Here is a 6,385-nt window from a genome sequence, read left to right as displayed (position 1 = left end):
GATGTGACAAGAGCCGAGTGGGCTCTTGTTTTTGTTGGGTTTGCCAACGTTAGGGAGAGGTATCACTTCATCCTCTATCATGTCCTGGATCGTATTTTTTAGATTCCAGCAGTTTTCAGTGTCATTCCCATTTCCTTGATGGAATTTGCAGTATGTACCTTCGACCCAATATTTGCTCTTGACAGGAGGGTCACAGGTGGGGCCTATAGGCCTCAACTTTCCTTGATTGGTTAGTCTTTCAAAGGCTTGTACCAAAGTCGACCCGAGTGGGGCAAACTTTCGGTCTCGGACCCATCTTCCAGGGCTTCTTCGGGCGGGAGTCTCCTCTACGGCATGGACTTCTTGGGCTTGGGATGTGTTGCCCCTGTTGTAGGTGTTGCTTTTATATGCAGGCTTACTTTGTATTGTTTTTGCGAGGTCATCCTCGATCTTTATTCCCACATCATAAACTCTTTTGAAAGTGTCAAGTCCCAGGTACCTAAGGTGTTGTCTGTAAGCCGGGTCCAGGTTGTCAATGAATTTTTGGACCAATTCTGTTTCGGGAGGCCTATTGATTAGTTGGGCCGCCTGGTCCCTCCATCTAGCAAAGTAGGTTGTGAAACCCTCATTTTTTTTTGGAAGAGAACTTCCAGCTAGCGCATGGTGACTTGAAAATCCTTGTTCGACGAGTATTGCTTGATGAAGACATTGACAAAGTCTTCCCAAGTGGGGAAGAGCTTAGGGTCCTGGTGGTAGTACCATTTGAGCGGCACAGGTTCCAAGGACAAAGGAAAGGCAAGTAAATACATGAACTTGTCCACGCCCTTCAAGTTCATGGCATTCACAAAGCTCAATAGATGATCACGGGGATTGTCCGTGGCTTTAAACTTTGGTAAGTCAGATGAACTAAACTTTTCTAGTAGTTTGCCAGGAAAAGGTTCAGGATCGAGGGAGAAGTACTTGCTCCCCATGGTTTGATGTAGGACCATTTTTTCAATCCTCTTCTCGTTATCGAGGTTATCTTTGGCTTGTGCAGCCGCTAAGGCTTCGTTTTCCATTTTCAGTTGGCCCATAAGTTGGGTCATTTGGACCATCTGGTCTCGCAATTCTTCGATGGACATGTTTGAGGGTGCGAATCGAGGTTGGGGAAGCGGAGATCCTTGAAATAAGGGATGACGGACGGAGCTTGGAGTCACTATACTTGGTGTTGGCGATGTATATTCGAGACGCACTAACCTTTGATTTCCCGATCGGCACCAAGTGGTAGGACCAGTCCTATGCATAAGATAAGCTGAAGTTTAGGCCCCAAAGTTTCAAGCATTACTTAGTCTAGACTTTGACTCTCTGTATTGGTTTTTTCGCTCTTTCTTTTGTTGGTACACTTTTTGGTTTTTCTTTTGGTCATTCTTTGGATTTTCGAAACACTTTCCCGTTGTGACATTCATAGTTATTACCATGTTCGGTTTTGGTGTCGAGCATTGTCGTCGTAGGAGGCCTAAAAACGACACAAAGAGTTATCTATTTTTTATAAGTCGCTTTTAGAATCGAGTGCTTTTTCTTACGCCCTCGTAGCAATTTTTACGAATGGCTTTTTTTTGCTAGGTATCTTTTGCGCGGGCACCGAGACTGCTGCGCCTGACCAGAAGGCCAGGCAGCAACTTCAGCGCCCAGCGTAGGGCGTGAGAAATTTTGGCGCCCAGCCAGGGGCGTTGAAAATGCGTCCCTGGCTGGTTCTCGTTTTCTGTTTACGTCTACTTTTTTTTATGCGACTTTGATTTAGCGTGCTTGCCTAATAACGTCCTTTACGCGTTGTGCAGCGTTTGTGGGATTCGTTACGGGCCATCCCGAGCATCACTTATTTTTGTGGCGATCGTTCGGGTTTGCGGAACACGTATTTTGGTATAACTCTTTGGCCAATTTGTTTATGAATGTTTGGTCAATTTTTTAAGGTCGTTGGTTTTCTAGCATGGTTTGTCACACAATCATATATTTCGCTACACATAACTAACATTACATCATGAGGCAATAATTACATGTCATGTAGTTTTATGATAGGCTTCTATGGGTAGCATTTGCGCCTGGCTTGGTACCGCTTCTATCGCAGATCCAACACATGCCCCGGTCGAGGTAGTGTCTTCAACAGACAAATTTCAACCAAGAGGCCAATCACGATGTAAGCCAAGGGGGCATGCACCAATGAGAGGGACATAATGGGCGAGCGATTGGGTTTGGGACGGGTGTACTACTAGCGAAAGTGCCGAGTGGACAACATTCGAAGCGTATGCATCCCCCGGTTGGCAATGGGTATCCTTAGTCCAAACTCCCCGAGGGAGCCAAGATTCGTTATGCGGTTCTGCCCGTTCACATTAATATGCTGATTTTCAGGTCGTCCCAACTTGATGGGGAAATAAACGCGGGGTAGGATCGTTTCACCCTTCGGCTATTTTGATTACCTACAAGCACGAGTATTTCCTTCACTTTCCCCAATGGAGTCGCCACTGTGAGGGGGTCGAAAAAGCACGAGGCTAATGCGTGACCTCGTCCCTCGTGGGTGTGACGCTTCTTTTTGTCAAATCAAGTGTAATTGGATTTCCTGTGAGTTTACACCCAATTGACTAGTAATATAGGAGTCGCCATTCCGTTTTTAACGACAATGAGAAAAACTGACAAAACCCGGTTATCGTGACATAAATGGAGTGCAATTATGTTTGACCATGACGGCCGTAGGTTCCCTTGTGATCCCTGGTGTGGGGATCTCTCAACGTACACCCGCAAGGTAGAGATTGAGGGTTCGGGGGACTGTAACTACCGAGAGGAGTACAGGCTCGTCGATAACTCCTGAGGCAGGATATCCTTACTAGCTCAGTATAAATAATTGAAGGGACATGCGTTACCTATTAAACTAATCTGAGTTGATTTTCACAATATACAACATATAATACTAGATCGAGCGCGATTATCTGATTTAGATTGTATTAAGGGACCTAGCATGATAATCCAATTTCCCAAAAATATTATCTTTATTAGGCGTGATAGAACAATCAGATTTAATTAGTTTAACAGTTCATAAAAGGGCGAGGAAAGCAATTAAATCATGGAAAAGGGACACATTACGACGCACCCTTGAGAGGTGCGTCACGGTTCTCAGAAAACTAACCACTTTGACTTTGCTATTTCTCCTTTTAATTAACGAATCTCAAGATACGGGACAGGATACGTTCTGTTTGATTTTTGGATCGATTACGACAGAACGCGTGATCAATTTCGCAGCGTGAGGCTTAGGCTTAGGGGTTGGAGTCAATACTCAGAATAATTATTGTGTGTGTGTTCCTTTCACGTCGAACTTGGGGCTATATTTATAGAAAAGAGTTCGTGAAAAGATAGAATTGTAGAGCTCTAATCCACGAAGAATTAGGAAAGAACACGTCCCAGGTAATTTCAGCGCCCAGGGCTGGGCGCCGAAGATTTCGGCGCCCAGAGGCAGGCGCTGAAAATAGGGTCTGGGCTGTTTTCTTAGTCAGATTCGGACTCTTAGAATCCGGAGTGTATGAGACTAAATCGAGTCTTTTAGTGCGTATTAATTTTATGGAGGAATGTGTCTGGGCCGGTTACGAACTCTAGGCTCGTTAGGATTTTAATTAATACGTAACTCTTATTTTCGAATCGTATTAGAAATAGGATTCTCTCGCAATTTCTATCTCATTTAGGATTTATGTTGGAGTGCAACACCTAATTCTGACAGGTTCCTATCTTTTATGACTTGCCACTTTTAACAACTACCCATTACGGCAGTTTACTATTTTTAGCAGGTTTCCATAAATAGCAGGTTTCTATAAATAGCAGGTTTCGGGTGAAATGAAAAGGGGGATTGAGATTCGTTATTTTATAGGAGATGCGTTGCCAAGTGGAGATTTATGTTCTCATCATCGAACCTTCCCTTTCGGGAATGGGGACAAAAGTAGGTGTCTACAGCTAGCGGTAAGCAAAGGGATCGTCCCAAAGAAACAGTGGTTATCGAGTTTGAAAGTCAATCTAGTTCGAACAAGAATTTGGTTTTGAATTGTCACTTTTTAGAATCTAAAAACTACGAATTATGCTAAATTGAATCAAGAATGGGAGATGTTAGGGAGTCGGGGATAGACTAGGGAAATCGGGGGAAATGAATTCAACTATCTAGCAATGATGATCATGCAACAAAGTGACTTTTAGGCAAATAGCACCTAAAGAAGAACCCGCCACCTCTCGGATAGGGAACGCTACGCATCCAATCCACGGAAGAGCTTTCGCCTAATCCTAGATTAAACTAACTAGCATATAATAGGCACCGCCATTTGATCACACAAGATAGGCCCACAATCTCTTGCCAAACCTAACCTATGGTTCCACGTGATTCTAATCGAATAGCATTTGATGTCCTATCATCAAATCATATTTAATCACATGAATCAATCATCAATTTCCCCTAATTAAGCCCCTAGATTCTCCCCTTTTCCTAACCTAATTCTACTCACTAGTCATTCTAGAAATTAAGCAATCCATTAATTCTAAGCTAGCAAGCATGAAATTGAAGGAGTAAGAGAAGAGAAGAGAATTTTAGAATTCAATTGCAAAATCAACTAGGAATTAAGAATCAAAGTAACTTCAATCAATGAAATCAAGAATTCAAGAAATTAAGGAATTGAAGAACAATCAACAACAAAGCAAGAGCAAGAATTAAGAAACTAAGAATTAAATTGCAAAATTGAAGAAGAGTTAAGAAGGATTACAAATTGAAGCTTGAATGGAGGAGAGTTTCTCTCTCTAGAATTGCTGAAAATCTACTTTTAGAATCTCCAATTATCAACTAAAATTCTCCTCCCTGCAGAATAAATTGAAAAATCTATTTATAAGTTTTCCCAAATAGAAGCCAGAATTCGAAAAGGAGCAGCCCGCGCAGCGATTCGGTCGCACGTACCCACTGTGCGACCGAACGTAAATGACTTTGTTCGACCAAATCCAGTCCTGTGCGAGCGAAGACAGCGAAGATCATTTCCTTCGTCCTGTGCGACCGAACGTAAAATCCTGTTCTGTCGAATGGGGTTTCTTTGGCTCAAGTCTCCTTTGCAGCTCTATTCGGTCGAACAAGAAGAACTAATCGGGCGCACAACTTTTGTGCGGTCGAACTCAAAAAGTTGTGCGGTCGAACAAATGCTGTGATGTCGAACATAAGGCCTTGTGCGGTCGTTTTCCAATTTTGGGGCATTCCGTCTCAGAAATCCATTCTGTGCGACCGAACAACAGAGGGCATTCGATCGCACAAAACTGGAAATTCCATGAACTCCATTTGCACTACTCTATTCTGGCGCACAAACCATCACTCGATCGCACAAGCCCTGTTTTGGCTAAAATCTACTTGTATTCCACCACTTTTCATCATAATCACCTGTAAAGCATAAGATGGAACGAAACTTATAAAATGCACACAAAAAGCTATAAAAACTATAAAAAAAACATAAAAACTAACATAAAATCCTAAGCTAAGAGCGACATAAATGTCGCTCATCAAACTCCCCCAAACTAAGCGTTTGCTAGTCGCTAGCAAACTAAACTCAACTAAGGAAGAATGAGCAACTAATCAGAATCTAAAAATTTACCAAAATCAAAATCTAGCAAATCTTATCAAGGCAAGACTAAAATGGAAAACACAAACCAAGAAAAGAAAGAAAGAAAATAAGAAGAAAAGAAATTAAACTACAAAATTCAAGATGGGCTTTATTATGGAACAAGTATAGAAGAACACTAATATTACTAATCAAATAAATGAGCACACGCTAACTAATGTCCTAAACCGAGTGAAAGATTCGAGCATTAAGCAAAGTGAACTAAGGGCTAGCACTAGTCAATCCCCCTATATCCGGGCATACCACGTCAAATATCTAGATCTTATCCACCCTTGAGAATAGCGTCTTAAGACACCGCGAAGGCGCCAGAAAATCAACATTAGGCTACCGGACATTTTAGCATTACAACCTTGTTCCTTAAGCTTGACCAAATCCTCCCTCCACCGACAATGACTCAACTCTAAAGGGTTAAGAGGGCTTTTAGGGCGTAACGTAGGGTAGGGGTAAGGTGCGGAACAAATTTGGCCATTTGGTGCTCATACCTAAAGTGAAGCGCAATGATAGAACTAAACTCAAGGATTTTGAACCAAACACAAACTCGTACCACTTATTTGGGGTACCCTCAAGCTTATTCAACAACAATTCTAAACTACAACTTTTTTTGCGTTTTTTCCATGATTTGATTTTCCTCCTTTTTTGTGTTTCAAATGAAACTTTTCATGCCTTCTTTTTTTCTCTATTTTTGGCTTTTTTTTTCAAAACTTTACTCTCTTTTTGCTTTTGCAACAATTATTCACTATATACAA

Source organism: Spinacia oleracea, chromosome 3 (assembly GCF_020520425.1).
Source record: "Spinacia oleracea cultivar Varoflay chromosome 3, BTI_SOV_V1, whole genome shotgun sequence".
Classification (NCBI taxonomy): Eukaryota; Viridiplantae; Streptophyta; class Magnoliopsida; order Caryophyllales; family Amaranthaceae; genus Spinacia; species Spinacia oleracea.
Note: the sequence above shows the minus strand (reverse complement) of the source record.